The sequence below is a fragment of the Coregonus clupeaformis genome, chromosome 9 (assembly GCF_020615455.1).
Source record: "Coregonus clupeaformis isolate EN_2021a chromosome 9, ASM2061545v1, whole genome shotgun sequence".
In the NCBI taxonomy this organism is placed as follows: domain Eukaryota; kingdom Metazoa; phylum Chordata; class Actinopteri; order Salmoniformes; family Salmonidae; genus Coregonus; species Coregonus clupeaformis.
Genome location: NC_059200.1, coordinates 39,111,592 through 39,130,763, shown reverse-complemented (window position 1 = coordinate 39,130,763; position 19,172 = coordinate 39,111,592).

Here is a 19,172-nt window from a genome sequence, read left to right as displayed (position 1 = left end):
CTGGTGACTCTCAGATCCACCTCTACGCAGACAACACCATTTTCTATACATCTGGCCCTTCATTGGACACTGTGTTAACAAACCTCCAAACGAGCTTCAATGCCATACAACACTCCTTCAGTAGCCTCCAACTGCTCTTAAACACTAGTAAAACTAAATGCATTCTCTTCAATCGAACGCTGCTGGCACCCGCCCACCCGACTAGAATCACTACTCTCGACGGGTCTGACCTAGAGTATGTGGACAACTACAAATACCTAGGTGTCTGGTTAGACTGTAAACTCTCCTTCCAGACTCACATTAAGAATCTCCAATCCAAAGTTAAATCTAGAATCGGCTTCCTATTTCGCAACAAAGCCTCCTTCACTCATGCTGCCAAACATGCCCTCGTAAAACTGACTATCCTACCGATCCTTGACTTCGGCGATGTCATTTACAAAATAGCCTCCAACACTCTACTCAGCAAATTGGATGTAGTCTATCACAGTGCCATCCGTTTTGTCACCAAAGCCCCATATACTACCCACCACTGTGACCTGTACGCTCTTGTTGGCTGGTCCTCACTACATATTCGTCGCCAAACCCACTGGCTCCAGGCCATCTATAAATCACTGCTAGGCAAATCCCCGCCTTATCTTAGCTCATTGGTCACCATAGCAACACCCACCCGTAGTATGCGCTCCAGCAGGTATATCTCACTGGTCATCCCCAAAGCCAACACCTCCTTTGGCCGCCATTCCTTCCAGTTCTCTGCTGCCAATGACTGGAACAAATTGCAAAAATCTCTGAAGCTGAAGACTCTTATCTCTCTCACTAACTTTAAACATCAGTTGTCAGAGCACCTTACTGATCACTGCACCTGTACATAGCCCATTTGAAATTAGCCCACCCAACTACCTCATCCCCATATTGTTATTTATTTTGCTCATTTGCACCCCAGTATCTCTATTTGCACATCATCTCTTGCACATCTATCATTCCAGTGTTAATATTAATTGTAATTATTTTGCACTATAGCCTATTTATTGCCTTACCTCCATAACTTGCTACATTTGCACACACTGTATATATATTTTCTGTTGTATTTTTGACTTTATGTTTTGTTTTACCCCATATGTAACTCTGTGTTGTTGTTTTTATCGCACTGCTTTGCTTTATCTTGGCCAGGTCGCAGTTGTAAATGAGAACTTCTTCTCAACTGGTTTACCTGGTTAAATAAAGGTGAAAAAAAAAGAAGGAAAAAAAGAAGAGAAGCAGCTGACCTTGTTCCCCCCTAACCCTCCAAGGTTAATGCTGGTGGAGGTGGCTGCTGGACAGACGCACAAATCATACCCCCAAGACGTGAATTGTTTGGATGGTATGATATTTGTGCGTCTGTAACTTTCTCACTCATCATTATTCACGATTCATTCAGAATTCATCCGTAATCATGGTCGCATCCACATTAATGTAGAAGTCTTTAGAAACATATTATATTCTTATTTACAATAAAAGTGACTCCAAAATGACACTATACATTATTTACCATTAATTTATATTGGTCACAAAATAATCTGAAACACAACCAAAACAAACAGTAAATGCATCCAACAAGTTTGTAGATTATTGCGTCATCACAAATACATTTTTTAAAAGTACAATCAGTCACTAAAACAGCTATAACTTGTTCATAGTAAAATGTTTTTATATTCTGATCCAAAATAAGGAAGACTTAATAGCTGTTTCTCAGCTTTCAAAATATGTTTTCAGAATGGTTTGACACCAGCAAATTATGCTAATTAATGCACAAAGAGGGCATGATCCAGTCAAAAAAAGTACATTCTGCTCGGGCAGGAAAGGGCTCGAACTGATAAAGTTGAATACCATGTGCCAGCCTGAAAACATACTTTTTTTAAGGGGTAAGAGGGGTGGGCTCTAGAGAGTCGAGACGATCCTATCAGCAAATCCTGGCTTTGTATGTAAATATATTCAAATGTATATCAACACTCCCACACTGGCAGACTGAGCATTTCAATGGCAAAAGGAGGTTCAGGGAAATCAATGCAAAAAAATATCTATTTTGGAGTTATTTTCATGAACTTAACACACACAATGATTTATTGGCCATATAGTGATGATTTAAAAATGTAATTAAAAAGACTGCATGGTGGCTTTAACTAGTTCATGTCTGATTCATGTCAATCTAAATATGAATACTTTCTTTACTTTACTTGCATTTGGCAATCCTCTGTCATCCTGAAGATAAACTCCCCCCTGGCCAGGAAGTAGAGATGGAAACATTCATGACAGGCTAACAGAGTAATATGCAAATGTTAAGCGGACTTACATGGACTTACATGGACTAATAAAGATTCTGAAAAGTATATTTTTTTGTTCAAGGAATGCATTTAATTTATAGCGCAATTTCAACAGCGTTGAACCCTTTCATTCATCTTGGGGACAGTGGGGAGACAAGATAAGTCAGAGAAATCTACACTAGTGCAGTGGCGACCCGTCATTCAGGGCAGAGCCCCATCTGTTTTGAGACCCACATTTTTAGCCTATTTTGCATGTTATTTTGGCATTAATACGTGTCATATATCAGTTTGGAAACAATGTAATAAAAAAATGGCTAACTCCAAGCATTGCAAAGCAGTCACTAGCCTGCTATTCAGTGGAGTGGCTGTGTGGTCCCACATCTGTGATTAAGGGTCTCTTTTCCAAGATTAAAATGATAAACATTCAACATTGGCCATGCTGTCAATGAAGCATGATTTTTGCCGCACTCAAAACAACTGTTAACTCGGAACTGCGAAAACTTGACTTCAGTGTGTTCAAGACAACTTGGGAAGTTAGGAAAAAATTAGCTCCGACTGGGAAAATACATTTTGAATGGTCATCCAACTTGGAATTGTAAATTGAAGGACTGCTGTGCCACCTTCCTGTTCAAGTGAGCACAGCACAACAATGTGAGTCCAAAAATGTATTGTATGCTGCTGCATAAATGATGTAGTATGCCCGGGAGATATGTATACTGTATCTAAGAAAGTAATACTAAATGTATGTTGTGTAGTAAGCTGTTTGTAGCCCATGTGCCTCAACCTAATAATTTGGTCTATTTTTCCCTCTTAATTTGCCTACTGTTCTGACTTGGTGGTGCACATGTAGCCTATAACCTGTTTTAGAATTTTTTTTAAAAATATGTTATTTAGCAGACGCTTTTATCCAAAGCGACTTACAGTCATGCGTGCATACATTTTTGTGTATGGGTGGTCCCGGGGATCGAACCCACTACCTTGGCGTTACAAGCGCCGTGCTCTACCAGCTGAGCTACAGAGGACCACTAGATAAATGTAATCATCGAATATTGTAAGAGCTTTCATTGTCTGCTTATATGCCCCCTTTATTTATCCTACGGTTCAGACTTGGTGTACAGGGAGAACACTGTAAGAACGGCCCATGTTCTGAATTCTGTCGCTAAACAAATAGTTATATTGACTACGTCCGTCCTAGCTCGCTCATTAATGTCTTAATCAAAATTACGGATTGCCTCTTATCGTCCCCTTATGCCATAGTTTGTACATCTCAATTGTCATTAGAAACCACATTTGTTTAAGCAAGTCAGCCATATCAGCTTTTTTTATGCAGTAAATGAGGCTGAATGAACTGTTTCGCTGCCAGACAAGGCTCCGCTGATAGCCAGGTGTAGCAGTGGTAAGATGTTGGGACTGCTGTTGGGACTCTGCTGTTGGGACAGCTTTATGTAGGCCCTAACAGTTTGTGGGCACCGTTTGTCACCGTAGTGCAATTAATGTATTGTTAAGTGTTATGTTGTGGCTTTGCTGGCATGCATCCCACTTTTTTGCCCCACCAAGATTGACATGCTAAAATCGCCACAGCACTAGTGTTATGGTCTTGAATAAGCGAATTATACATCATGATCATAAACATGATGTGCAGTTTCAATGGGCATGCCGACCCCGAGTGTCAACACAAATTAGTAACACTGTCACACTTCAATGTTTTGGTTTGAAACTTGAATTGCAAATCATTCACTTATTGGGCAAAGTTCCTTCCACAGTACGAACACAGTGCAAATTCACAGATTGTTCATAAAACTTAGGGACACATAATAACAATACTGTATACTTCTGCTCCATATCTTCCCAGAGTTCCTTCATCTTCTACTTGGTGGACTACAAGCCCCTCAGGTTTAACCGTTGGTATGTGTAGCCAGACTGGGCCGTTGCACTGGTCTGGGCCATGGCCCTCTCTTCCATCCTCCTAGTGCCACTGTGGCAGATTGGCAGGATCTGTGTTGGCACAGGCCACCTCAGGCAGGATAGTAACCAGTCAAATACACACCAAGTCAAATTTATAGAGAAGAATATGGTGAGAATTTTACTCTAACAGTGTTCCTTCTGCCAGTGATATTTACATGTTTTTGGTATATGATGGTGCAAGCGTGAAACAAAGTTGAACATTAAAAGGGTCCAGTTAATTTCTTTTAAAATGGCAGTGCAGTCAAAAACCAGATTTTCCTGTGTTTTACGTGGTATTTCCATTCTATGAGGTTGAAATAGTACTGTGAAATTGTGAAAATTATGATAATACCCTTTTAGTGTAAGATAACGCCTGGAATTTAAATCTTGTTGTTTTGGGCGTGTCAAGTTTTGGCCCGCCGCAAAACGTCACCTCCCGAGTGGCGCAGTGGTCTAAGGCACTGCATTGCAGTGCTAGCTGTGCCACTAGATATCCTGGTTCGAATCCAGGCTCTGTCGTAGCCGGCCGTGACCGGGAGACCCATGGGGCGGCGCACAATTGGCCCAGCGTCGTCCAGGGTAGGGGAGGGAATGGCCGGCAGGGATGTTGGTAGAGCATGGTGTTTGCAACGCCAGGGTTGTGGGTTCGATTCCCGCGGGGGGCCAGTATGAAAAATAAATAGAAATATGTATGTACTCACTAACTGTAAGTCGCTCTGGATAAGAGCATCTGCTAAATGACTAAAATGTAATGTAAATGTCACCCGCGATCTGATTATAATAGACCAATGACCGTTCATCTTTTATTTGCATATTTATCCTCCTAGAACGAGATAGAGGCTTCTGTCAAATAACACGTCGTACCCTAGGCTACTAACATTACCATGGATATTTAAATAATGACAGATCTTTGAATTACTCATATTTGTAAAGTAAAGCTACAGCTTTCAACAATGTGTTGCCCTGAATTCAGCTAGTGCCATCAATGCAGCTCAGTCAAGAAAGTCCGAAAAAATGCCAAGTTCTTGCCAGTGAGAATGTACTTTTAGTCCTCTGCCGTGAATCATTCATCCATATACAGGTAAGATACTATTTTACATTTAAATTGGCTAGCTAGCTACATAATTTTTTGTTCAACTGTATCAAGTCATTTGCTTTGCTAGCTATACAGTGCCTTGCAAAAGTATTCATCCCCCTTGGCGTTTTTCCTATTTTGTTGTGTTACGACCTGTAATTTAAATTGATTTTTATGTGGATTTCATGTAATGGACATACACAAAATAGTCAAAGTTGGTGAAGTGAAATGAAAAAAATAACTTGTTTCAAGAAATTCTAAGAAATCAATAACGGAAACATGGTGCGTGCATATGTATTCACCCCATTTGCTATGAAGCCCCTAAATAAGATCTGGTGCAAGCAATTACCTTCAGAAGTAAAATAATTTGTTTAATAAAGTCCACCTGTGTGCAATCTAAGTGTCACATGATCTGTCACTTGATCTCAGTATATATACACCTGTTCTGAAAGGCCCCAGAGTCTGCAACACCACTAAGCAAGGGGCACCACCAAGCAAACGGCACCGTGAAGACCAAGGAGCTCTCCAAACAGGTCAGGGACAAAGTTGTGGAGAAGTACAGATCAGGGTTAGGTTATAAAAAAATATCAGAAACTTTGAATATCCCACGGAGCACCATTAAATCCATTATTAAAATATGGAAAGAATATGGCACCACAACAAACCTGCCAAGGGAGGGCCGCCCACCAAAACTCACAGACCAGGCAAGGAGGGCATTTATCAGAGAGGCAACAAAGAGACTAAAGATAACCCTGAAGGAGCTGCAAAGCTCCACAGCGGAGATTGGAGTATCTGTCCATAGGACCACTTTAAGCCGTACACTACACAGAGCAGGGATTTACGGAAGAGTGGCCAGAAACAAGCCATTGCTTAAAGAAAAAAATAAGCAAACACGTTTGGTCTTCGCCAAAAGTCATGTGGGAGACTCCCCAAACATATGGAAGAAGGTACTCCTGTCAGATGAGACTAAAATTGAGCTTTTTGGCCATCAAGGAAAACGCTATGTCTGGCGCAAACCCAACCCCTCTCATCACCCCGAGAACACCACCCCCACAGTGAAGCATGGTGGTGGCAGCATCATGCTGTGGGGATGTTTTTAATTGGCAGGGACTGGGAAACTGGTCAGAATTGAAGGAATGATGGACGGCGCTAAATACAGGGACATTCTTGAGGGAAACCTGTTTCAGTCTTCCAGAGATTTGAGACTGGGACGGAGGTTCACCTTCCAGCAGGACAATGACCCTAAGCATACTGCTAAAGCAACACTCGAGTGGTTTAAGGGGGGCCAGCTGGAAGGTGAACTCTGTAGCTCAGCTGGTAGAGCACGGCGCTTGTAACGCCAAGGTAGTGGGTTTGATCCCCGGGACCACCCATACACAAAAATGTATTCACGCATGACTGTAAGTCGCTTTGGATAAAAGCGTCTGCTAAATGGCATATTATTATTATAAGGGGAAACATTTCAATGTCTTGGAATGGCCTAGTCAAAGCCCAGACCTCAATCCAATTGAGAATCTTTGGTATGACTTAAAGATTGCTGTACACCAGCGGAACCCATCCAACTTGAAGGAGCTGGAGCAGTTTTACCTTGAAGAATGGGCAAAAATCGCAGTGGCTAGATGTGCCAAGCTTATAGAGACATACCCCAAGAGACTTGCAGCTGTAATTGCTGCAAAAGGTGGCTCTACAAAGATTTGACTTTGGGGGGGTGAATAGTTATGCACGCTCAAGTTTCCTGTTTTTTTGTCTGACATTTTTTTTCTTTTGCATCTTCAAAGTGGTAGGCATGTTGTGTAAATCAAATGATACAAACCCCCCAAAAAATCTATTTTAATTCCAGGTTGTAAGGCAACAAAATAGGAAAAATGCCAAGGGGGGTGAATACTTTCACAAGCCACTGTATTGTTAGCTAAATAGCCAGCTAGCTAGCTAGCCAGCTGCATATTGGTAGCTAGCTAGCTATTTAACTACTAGCTCTCGAGAACCCAAGGGGGCTTACAGCTGGCCCCCCTTTTGGGTTCTCAGCTGAAGGTATGGACCACAGCTGGCTCCATGTGAACTACAATCACGACGCTCTGTTTTAACGTGTAGAAAATCCTCGCTTGAGAATACCGTTTTGTAAACCTTTGGAACTTAACTTTCATACCAGCGAGAAATAATCTTCCAAATAGAAAAGATACACGTACTGTATGCAGTTTAGCAAAGTTGCTTCCGGCTGTAACACAGCCTCCAGCCGAAGTACGACACATCCTCTCACCTTGCGCTTGCATATCCATTGGACCTTTCCATTCCACATTTTCAGTCGGAAGCAGGTGTTACACAAAACAAAGCCAGGTGCAACTTTGCTAAACAGCGGACAGTAAGTGTATCTTTTGTATTTGCGTTTAGACAGAGCATTTGGGCAGCTTTCGGGGCATTTCCCTCACAAGGCTAAGGGGGACGGCCAATGGCCCAATGTAATGCAATGGAATTGGAGTCATGAATAAGGGCTAGGTAACGACTAACTAGCTGACCGGCAGCTGCATGTACTAGGTAGCTAGGTTAATGTTGATTGCTCATGCGTTAGCTATCTAAGATGATCATCTTTGTCATTATTGTCAGTGTAGTGTTGAGAACGATGCTGAGATGCTGTGATGACAAGAAATCCGCTGACACTGTCCTCGATTATAATTGTTTATTACATTGAAGATTTCAGCGACAATTTACAGACTTCTGCAGACATCTGGAGAACAACCGGCCCAATCTTTTAATATGTTGTTACTCCCCTTCTTTGTCTCAACCATAGTATTTATAATCTGTGACATGATATGGGTGGTTTCCCCTACAGACCAATCCCAGGACGCCACATAACAGACTTCCTCTGTTTTTGGGTGCCCCTATAGAAATGCTCTCCAGATGCTTCCTCAAACTGAGTCAACATCCTCTAACACCATTTGCAAACGTCAGCAAAGTCATAAATTGTCTAGATACTACATCAGTTTGTCATGTTCACTGCCGAAAATATTCGCTGTGATTCAAATGCTAATCGATTAGCATGTTAATCAAAGCCCATGTTGAGTCAATGGTACAAACTGGCTATTAACTAAATTGACTAGCTAGGTTGGATTAACATTACAGAATTTGTTTTTGGCCATTGTTTGCATGTTCACCATGGTGGTTAGCTACATCTAGCTAGCTGGTAATTAGCTGGTGAATTGTAGTACAGCTGTAGCAGTCAACAGGCAATAACAAGCTATAGGAGATGAATAAATACATGTTTTAACTCTAACCTATTTTTCTGGAATTTCAGCATAAGAAGAACCTGCCAGCATAAGGGTGAACAAGCAGCACTTCAGTATTTTGTCTTTGTATTGCCTAACCCTTATGATAATAGATCATATATGAAAACTCAGGCTTTGTGGTCAGATTGGTAACTAAATCATCCTGGTCTAGCTGGTTTGTGACTTTGCTACTTGCAGGCATACGTGATCATATTATTTCAGTATGTATGTTACATGCTTTCTCAAATGTTAGAGTGAAAGCCTTAGGATTATAAAATGTAACTTTGCAAACAGATTGAAAACTTGTAGCTACATAATTCCACAGGACAGACAGGTGTACATCGACTGGCAGAGAAGCAGTTGACCTTGTTCCCCCCTAACCCTCCTAGGTTGATGCTGGTGGGGGTGGCTGCTGGACATACCAAGCTAGTGGTGCAGGCCTTAGAAATGCTCTAGCCTGCTCCCAAATCTGTTCATGCTGTCTTGCTAACTCCTACTTTATGATAGTTGTCATGCCATGTTACCATAGGAGTTGGCTATACATAGGAGTTGGCTATAGCACAAACAGATCGAAGACCAATCTAGCATTTGGCTAATTGTCTGAACAGAAAGAGTGAAATTTCAATGTACTTGAGGATTACTCTCAAAATGGTTGGCTTCGATACAGGAAAGATAGAAAGGAGAATATGACCAGGTTTGCTTGTTTGGCACCTGAATGCGAGGGCAAGTTGTTGTGTATGATGTTATGGTTATGATAGCGATGTAACTTGCTCTTTGTTTTCAGGTTTGAATGAGACAATGTATTCCCCAAACCTTATTCTTTCAAAAGTGATTGTTTTATTAATATTATATTGCTTGTGTATGTCTTTCCTTATCATAAGTAAGACTCAATGCTTTCTGTAATTTGTTTTGGTGCAGATACAGTGAACTCCAACAGTATTGGGACCGTTACATTTTGTTGTTGTTGTTTGGCTCTGTACACCAGCACTTTGGATTTGAAATTATACACTTACTACGAGGTTAAAGTGCCGAATGTCAACTTTAATTTGAGGGTATTTTCATCCATATCGGGTGAACTGTTTAGAAATTACAGCACTTTTTGTACATAGTCCCCCCATTTTAAGGGACCAAAAGAATTGGGACAAATTCACTTATATGTGTATTAAAGTAGTCAAACGTTTAGTATTTGGTCCCATATTCCATATTTGTCCCATATTCCTAGCACACAATGTTGGGGCGAGTGACTCTTTGAACTTACAATGGTTAGCCCCAAGCCGTTTAATTTTTTTATTGTGCTTTGTGCAATTTGCTCCATGCTCTGTGCGTTTGTTGACTATGAACTTGCTCGTATACCCGACCGTGGGACAGACAATGTTTGTTCCCACACTCAGGACTCTGACTCTCTATTGGTTACACAGACTATTGGCCTCCCATCCTATTCTAACCCCCTCTCTGTGTATTGATGTTACCTGGTGAAATTGCTGTACAATATTATGTTGTTGCCGTCTGACGCACATTCAAATGTCATAAAAAAATTAAGACTGCAAAGCTCTCCCTGTCCTCTGCCATGCCCTGATTGTATTACTGCTGATGATATCTGGAAATGTGTATGTACACCCTGGCCCGTCTGCTGTTGCTAGCCCCAATTCTGAATTGTACTCTGCCAGATCACAATCGAACCAGGTGCTGAACCTTTTTTTTTATCCCAGCCCCCGTCCCTGCAGGAGGCCTTTTGCCTATTGGTAGGCTGTCATTGTAAATAAGAATTTGTTCTTAATTGACTTTCCTTGTTAAATAGAATAAAATAAAATAAACATCAAGCTTGTGACTCTACAAACTTGTTGATGCATTTGCTGTTTGTTTTGGTTGTGATTCAGATTATTTTGTGCCCAATAGAAATGAATGATAAATAATGTATTGTGGCATTTTGGAGTCACTTTTATTGTAAATAAGAATACAGTATGTTTCTAAACACTTCTATATTAATGTGGACACTACCATGATTACGGATAGTCCTGAATGAATAATGAATAATGATGACTCACAAATCATACACCCAAGACATGAAAAGAAAGATGATTGCCCCATCCACAATAAACCACACCCACTCAGAAAATGCAGAAGCTTCAGAGCCAAAACCATTGATTAGCGCAAGGCCTTTCTCAAAGAGATGGAAATATGCTTCAAGTTCTGTACTTCATCCTCCCACCTGGCAAAAGACTGCACCATAGCATTGAAATGTAAAGAGTGTGAAAGTGAATGGCACAGCACAGCAATGCATCCAGGCCCTGCCCCCTGGACCAAACAGTCCCCCTGGCTCTATGGCAGAGAACGGCGGGGAGGGGGAAGGAAACCCTACCAGTCCACCCGCAATCAGCTCCCAATGTAGTAAGGTATGTGGTAAGGGTTTTACAGCCCGTTCATACTCAAAGATTTGCCTAGTGCGAATATACCCCAAGGGGCAGCGTGAAAGCGCTGTCAAGCTGTACGCTATACTAGACAACCAGAGCAACCGCTCATTGGCAAGATCAGACTTCTTCAATCTGTTCAGTATTCAGAGCAACCCATCTCCCTACTCTCTGAGGACCTGCGCTGGAGTCATGGAAACGGCAGGAAGAAACGCGGACGGCTTCCAGATTGATGCAGTGAATAGAAGGGAAAGCCCTTCCTTCACTCATCGAGTGCAATGAGATCATCAATAACAGACCAGAAATACCAACCCCAGAGGTAGCCCTTCACCACGCCCACCTCAAGTCTGTGGCCACCCACATTCCAGAGCTCGATCAAAGTGTCCAGATCCTTCTGTTGCTTGGAAGAGACATCGTCAGAGTGCATAAAGTGAGACAACAAATAAATGGACCACACAATGCCCCCTTTGCTCAGAGACTCGACTTAGGCTGGGTCCTAGTAGGTATGCCTGGAAAACGCACACAATCCAATCGTGAACAGCTTCAAAACTAATGTGTTGGAGAACGGACAGCCCTCCTTCCTCACTCCGTGTCAGAGCTACATTCATCTGAAAGAAAAGGTGAGCTACGGCAGGGAGTACCAGGATGGTTTCTCCCATACATTAAGCCCTATTCACAAAGCAGCTGAAGACAAAGTTGGACACACAGTGTTTGACAGGACAGAGAACGACAACAAGACAGCTCTCTCCATTGAGGACACAGTCTTTTTAAAGACTATGGACAAAGAGTTCTACAAAGACAAGACACACAGCTGGGTAGCTCCTCTCCCCTTCAGAGTATCCAGGCCACCTCTCCCGAACAACCGCACGCAGGCGCTCACCCGTCTCACCTCTCTACGCTGTAGCCTGGACAAGAAGCCTGAGGTGAAAGAGCAGTTTGTCACCTTCATGGAGAAGATATTTGTAAACAACCATGCAGAGCCAGCACTCCCACTGAAGGATGGAGAAGAGTGTTGGTACCTCCCGACCTTCGGGGGCTACCATCCACAAAAGCCTGGTCAGATCAGGGTGGTTTTCGACTCCAGTGCGCAGCAGTGTGGTCTCTCCCTCCACAACGTGCTTCTCACAGGCCCAGATCTAAACAACAGTCTTTTGGGAGTTCTCATCCGCTTCAGGAAAGAACCTGTAGCAATAACGGCAGATATCCAACAGATGTTTCACTGTTTCGTTGTGAGAGAAGAACACAGAAACTACCTGAGATTCTTATGGTACAGAGACAATGGCATCACAAAAATCTCCTGCCGTCGCCGTCTACGGGCTCAGGCGAGCCACTCAAGAAGGTGAGCAAAACCACGGAGCAGACACTTGACAGTTTGTGTAGAGACATTTCTATGTGGATGATGGGCTCAATTCTCTGCACACAGACACAGAGGCCATCGACCTGCTACGGAGAACGCAAGCATCACTCGCGGAGTCAAACCTACGACTGCACAAGATTGTATCAAACAGTGCGACTGTGATGGAGGCATTTCCCTCAGAAGACCATGCCAAGGGCGTAAAAGATTTAGGCCTCGGAGGAGAAACCACACCCATGCAAGGCAGTCTTGGTTTATGCTGGGAAATAGCAACAGACACCTTCACCTTCGGAGTATCAGTCAGCAGCAAACCATTCACACGACGTGGAGTCCTGTCAACGGTAAACAGCCTCTTCGACCCTCTCGGCCTGGTAGCTCCAGTAACCATACAGGGCAGAGCCATACTGCGGGAACTCTCCTCAGACACTTGTGATTGGGATTCACCTCTCCCCGAAGTAAAGCTGAAAGAATGGGAAGCATGAAAGGACTCACTACAGGATCTGAAGCAGCTCCATATACCACACACCTACACTAAGAATTCTCTCTGAAAGGCAAAACACACAGAGCTATGTGTGTTTTCAGATGCTTCCAACAAAGCCATCGGTGCAGTGGTGTACATCAGAGCCACTGATGAAGATGGACAAAGTGAAGTGGGCTTTGTTTTGGGAAAAGCCAAGTTAACCCCTCAATCTGAGCCTAGCATACCCCGCCTCGAACTATGTGTAACAGTGTTGGCAGTAGGAATGGCAGAGCTCATCCTAGACGAAATAGACCTCAAACCAGACATCATTAACTTCTACTGCGACAGTAAAGTAGTCTTGGGATACATATACACTGAGACTAAACAGGGTCCAACCCATCCGTCAATCAACATGCCCGGAGCAGTGGCACTACATGCCCACAGAACACAAACCCGCCGACCACGCCTCAAGGTCGGTTCCCGCTTCCAAGCTCACCAGTACATCATGGTTCACGGGACCAGCGTTCCTGTACAAACCTAACCAAGCTCACCCAGAGACGCAAGTTCCCTTCAAGCTGATCAGTCCAGACTTGGATGGTGAAATCCGCCCTGAGGTGACAAGCTACATCACTCAAGTCAAAGACAAACCACTTACCGCAGAGCGCTTTGAGCGCTTCTCCACCTGGAAATCCCTACTGAGAGCTGTTGCATTCCTCATCCATGTTGCTCGCTCTCTCAAGCCAGACCCGACGGGCCAGCCGAACAAATGCAGAGGTTGGCATCAGTGCAACAAACTCTGCACCCCAGCAGAGCTGTCTCAAGACAATAATGTAATCCTCAGGTCAGTTCAAAGATAAGCCTACCATGAGGTGCTCACTGCACACAAAGAGAAAATAAACATTTCTAAGAGCGGTTCACTTTCAAAGCTGAATCCCATCTCGGATGAAGGTCTCATCAAAATAGGAGGCTGTCTAAAACATGCATGGCTGGACAGTGGCAAGAAGAATCCACTTATCCTATCAAGACACAGCTACATCTCCACACTGCTAGTACACCACTACCACGAGCAGGGGAAACACCAAGGCCGCCACTTCACAGAAGGAGCCGTCAGAGCAGCAGGCCTGTGGATTGTCGGGGGTAAGAAGCTCATCAGCTCTGTCTGACACAATTCATCCTGACTTCTGCTATGCTGCTTACCCAAAAGGTTGGTGCACCCCTTCCTCCCAGAGATTTCAATGACAAAGACCTCTTCAAGAGCCAGTGGAGACAGGTGCAGAGCCTCGCCAGAAAGTTCTGATCTCGCTGGAGCTGTGAGTACCTCCCCACCTTGCAGAGCCGACGAAAGTGGACTGAAGCTCACCGCAACCTACAAGAGGGACATCTCGTGCTCTAAAAAGACAATCAAGTCACCTGCAACGAGTGGCCCATGGCACTGGTCACTTCCACCTTCACTAGCAGTGACAGTAAGGTGCACAAAGTGGAACTCAAGTTTACTGCACAGGGGACCACTAAGAATTTCCTGAGACCCGTCTCAGAGGTCATACTCCTTTTTGCCAAAGAAGACTGAGGGTTTGCTAGTCTTTGAGGTATGTGTGTAACGTTAATTAATAGTGGCCTCTTTCAGACGCCAGACGGGGAGTATTCTGTCTTCTATTATTTTGGCCAAGCGCCTTTAATTTGGCGCCATCCAGTGGCTGTTTTGTGTAGCCGCAGCTAGCGTGTACTATGTTGTGCTACATCTTTGTTGGTGGTAAAACAGGAAATAGAAAATTATGCAGTTCAGCCTCATTGTTGGAAAAGAGTGATGTAATACTACTGTTTATCTTCTGCCATCCTTCTTGTTAAGCCTTCGTAAGGCATTGCCTGTAAGTACAAATCATTTCTAAGATGTTCATCTTTTAGTATTGTAAGTATTTTCTGCAGGTCATGTTTTAATTCTGAGTTTTTAAATAAATCGATTACATGTATTCCCTCACTAGCCTAGCCTGCCTGTTAAGTGCTGTTTTGCAGCTAGCTTCTCTCTACATGTGATTTCTCTTCACACTTAAGTTAGCATACATGTTACTTAGATACTAATCCTGTTTAGAAAAATATTCAAGCAGGATACGTACGTTTTCTATGTACAGTGTTGGTCAAGTATTGTATTGTTCACTATGCAACTATGAAACATTGGTTAGACTCTGTTGTGCATTTATATTGCCTTTTAGTCTGAGCTGCTCCAATCATTTCATTTTTCTGTATTGTTACAGTTTTACACTGTTTCAACTATAAAACTGGAGGTTTATGGAAAGCCTATCCCTGACTCTGGTTCAGTTCTTGATTGGAGTTTGGCTGGCTGTCAAATTATGGTTGCATACACCTTAAGGAGGACAGTACAAATGCATTTAATTTATAGCGCAATTTCAACAGCGTTGAACCCTTTCAGTCATCTTGGGGACACAAGATAAGTCAGAGAAATCTACACTAGGGAAGGGGGATACCTAGTCAGTTGTACAACTGAATGAATTCAACTGTAATGTGTCTTCCGCATTTAACCCAACCCCTCTGAATCAGATAGGTGCGGGGGGCTGCCATAATCAACATCTACAATTGAAGTCGGAAGTTTACATACACCTTAGCCAAATACATTTAAACTCAGTTTTTTCACAATTCCTGACATTTAATCCTAGTAAAAATTCCCTGTCTTAGGTCAGTTAGGATGACCACTTTATTTTAAGAATGTGAAATGTCCGAATAATAGTAGAGAGAATGATTTATTTCAGCTTTTATTTATTTCATAACATTCCCAGTGGGTCAGAATTTTACATACACTCAATTAGTATTTGGTAGCATTGTCTTTAAATTGTTTAACTTGGGTCAAATGTTTCGGGTAGCCTTCCACAAGCTTCTCACAATAAGTTGGGTGAATTCTGGCCCATTCCTCCTGACAGAGCTGGTGTAACTGAGTCAGGTTTGTAGGCCTCCTTGCTCGCACACACTTTTTCAGTTCTGCCCACACATTTTCTATAGGATTGAGGTCAGGGCTTTGTGATGGCCACTCCAATACCTTGACTTTGTTGTCCTTAAGCCATTTTGCCACAACTTTGGAAGAATGCTTGGGGTCATTGTCCATTTGGAAGACCCATTTGCGACCAGGCTTTAACTTCCTGACTGATGTCTTGAGATGTTGCTTCAATATATCCACATCATTTTCCTTCCTCATAATGCCATCTATTTTGTGAAGTGCACCAGTCCCTCCTGCAGCAAAGCACCCCCACAGCATGATGCCGCCACCCCCGTGCTTCACGGTTGGGATGGTGTTCCTCGGTTTGCAAGCCACCCCCCTTTTTCCTCCAAACATAACAATGGTCATTATGGCCAAACAGTTCTATTTTTGTTTCATCAGACCAGAGGACATTTCTCCAAAAAGTACGATCTTTGTCCCCATGTGCAGTTGCAAACCGTAGTCTGGCTTTTTTATGGCGGTTTTGGAGCAGTGGCTTCTTCCTTGCTGAGCGGCCTTTCAGGTTATGTCGATATAGGACTCGTTTTACTGTGGCTATAGATACTTTTGTACCGGTTTCCTCCAGCATCTTCACAAGGTCCTTTGCTGTTGTTCTGGGATTGATTTGCACTTTTCGCACCAAAGTACGTTCATCTCTAGGAGACAGAACACGTCTCCTTCCTGAGCGGTATGACGGCTGCATGGTCCCATGGTGTTTATACTTGCGTACTATTGCTTGTACAGATGAACGTGGTACCTTCAGGCGTTTGGAAATTGCTCCCAATGATTAACCAGACTTGTGGAGGTCTACAATGTTTTTTCTGAGGTCTTGGCTGATTTCTTTTCATTTTCCCATGATGTCAAGCAAAGCAAAGAGGCACTGAGTTTGAAGGTAGGCCTTGAAATACATCCACAGGTACACCTCAAATTGACTCAAATGATGTCAATTAGCCTATCAGAAGCTTCTAAAGCCATGACATCATTTTCTGGAATTTTCCAAGCTGTTTAAAGCACAGTCAACTTAGTGTATGTAAACTTCTGACCCACTGGAATTGTGATACAGTGAATTATAAGTGAAATAATCTGTCTGTAAACAATTGTTGGAAAAATTACTTGTGTCATGCACAAAGTAGATGTCCTAACCGACTTGCCAAAACTATAGTTAGTTAACAATACATTTGTGGAGTGGTTGAGAAACAAGTTTTAATGACTCCAACCTAAGTGTATGTAAACCTCCGACTTCAACTGTACATCATCGGCGCCCGGGGAACAGTGAGTTAACCTTTCGGTTACTGGCCCAACGCTCCTACCCGCCAGCCTAGGGTAGGAGCGCTAAACAAGTGTTATGGTCTTGTGTTATGGTCTTGAATAAGCAAAAGATACATCATGATTATATGATGTGCAGTTTCAATTGGCATGTCGACCCTGAGTGTCAACCCAAATTAGGAACACTGTCACACTTCAATATTTTGGTTTGAAACATGAATTGCAAATCACTCACTTATTGGGCAAAGTTCCTTCCACAGTACGAACGCAGTGCAAATTCACAGGTTGTTCATTGCCATTGGGTTGAAGCTAAAAAGTCTTGGCATCAACAGCAGATTATTGTGTGCTGATACATAGGCTACACTTGTTGCTGCCCATGGTATTTGGCTGGCTGGTATAAAGATATATTTTGAGACTATCGCTGTCATTGATCTCAGGAGTGCTTTTGAGGTCGAGTCCGATGTTCGTCATGCAACCTTTAGCTTTCACTATATGACGTTCCCAGTAAGCACGAACCGATGCCAACGTCATTTTGGTATTTTTTGGGTGTGGTCTGGACTGGCCTTGATTTCAACATCCATGGATGCAGATTTCTGGTCCGGACGAACTCTGAACCAATCATAGACATCTATGTTTCACAAGATTGGACAACACAGTACAGCACAGTACAGTACAGTAGAGCACAGCAGAGTACAGTACATTACAGTATAGTAAAAATGCATGCCGCTGCTGTCCAACAAAGGGATATCATCTGCACGGCGGGACTAGCTAGCTAGATACTCCATGCGCTGCTATTCGTTGGAGAAGTCTGCCGAGACACGGGGTAACTTTAGCTGTAAGCAGAAACCGAATGCTTTATTTACCAAGGGAGTAGTGAAAGTAGCACTAACAGTAATGCTAGCTAATTAGCTGGCTATCACTACATGAGTGACGATAGCTAGCTAGCCAATCTAGCGTCTGTATTACCAAGTGCTGACTCTGTGTGTAAATCCCAGGAGGGACCCCAGGACCGAGTTTGGGAAACCCTGCTCTAGACTGTTAAAAACAAAACAAAACACCACCATTCAAGTGTTAAATCCATCACAAAAAAATCTATTATTATTTTGTTTTTGCAGGTCTTAAGAAACATTATGAAAGAGGGATGTAAGATTCACTGATACACATCAGTCCAAACTGATCCAAATGTAGTATGCATTGGTCAGGAAATCGATTAAAACGTTACGAATTGCCAGTTCACTAACTTTTTTTGATTAAATTACTTGCGTCCTCTCCTACATTGTCTAACTAATCATGTAACGGTGTTCCACAGTCATTGATCTACATTATGAACAACCTCAGGCAATATCAGCAGCCTAGTCAAACTGTGCGCTGTGCACAGCTTGGCGCACTGACCAAAGAGAGGTAGGCCTATTCCTGATCTGGCACATCTGCGCGTCACCTTCAGCATTCAAATGTTTGTAAAATGGCTTGCGCAATATTAGGCTTTATTAGTTGAGTGACAACCAATGTAATTTCCTAGGTTATTTTTATCAAATGTGCTGTTGAAAATGTTGTTTTACTGGAATAAAAGTAGCCTAAGCTACCGCCAGAGACACAACTCTCATCTGGCTATACTGTAGCCTACATGCTGATCGGAGTTTACATTCAATTTTATTTTGATTGTTTAGGTTCATCATCAGCAATGGTTTTGCTTGAAACAATCAGTTAGTCATTTTTAGATATACAGGGTAAAGTTGATAATTTCATAACGAAGACAGCAATCACTTTTGCTACCCGCACTGCATGGTCGAAGCAGGAGAAGAAGAGAAGCTCACTCCAAGGCTGTCAAAACTTCCAAATGGTCTAAACCATTCGGTTATGAGAAGGGGTGAAATCCAAAATTGTGCTATATTTTCATTGGCTATGTCATAGCACATTTTTCAAGATAAATAATAATACATTACTAGCTCTAACACTTTTAATCTGCAAATATTGCTAATTAATGAATGGGTAATGGTGACTTCAGATCAAAAGTGTGAGTGGGGGGTCTCAGCTCAGGTGCCTACACAGGCCTACACCATATACATCATTTACACACACACATCAGCTCAGAGAGGCCTAGCTCATGAGCTCGACCTGCAGCAGA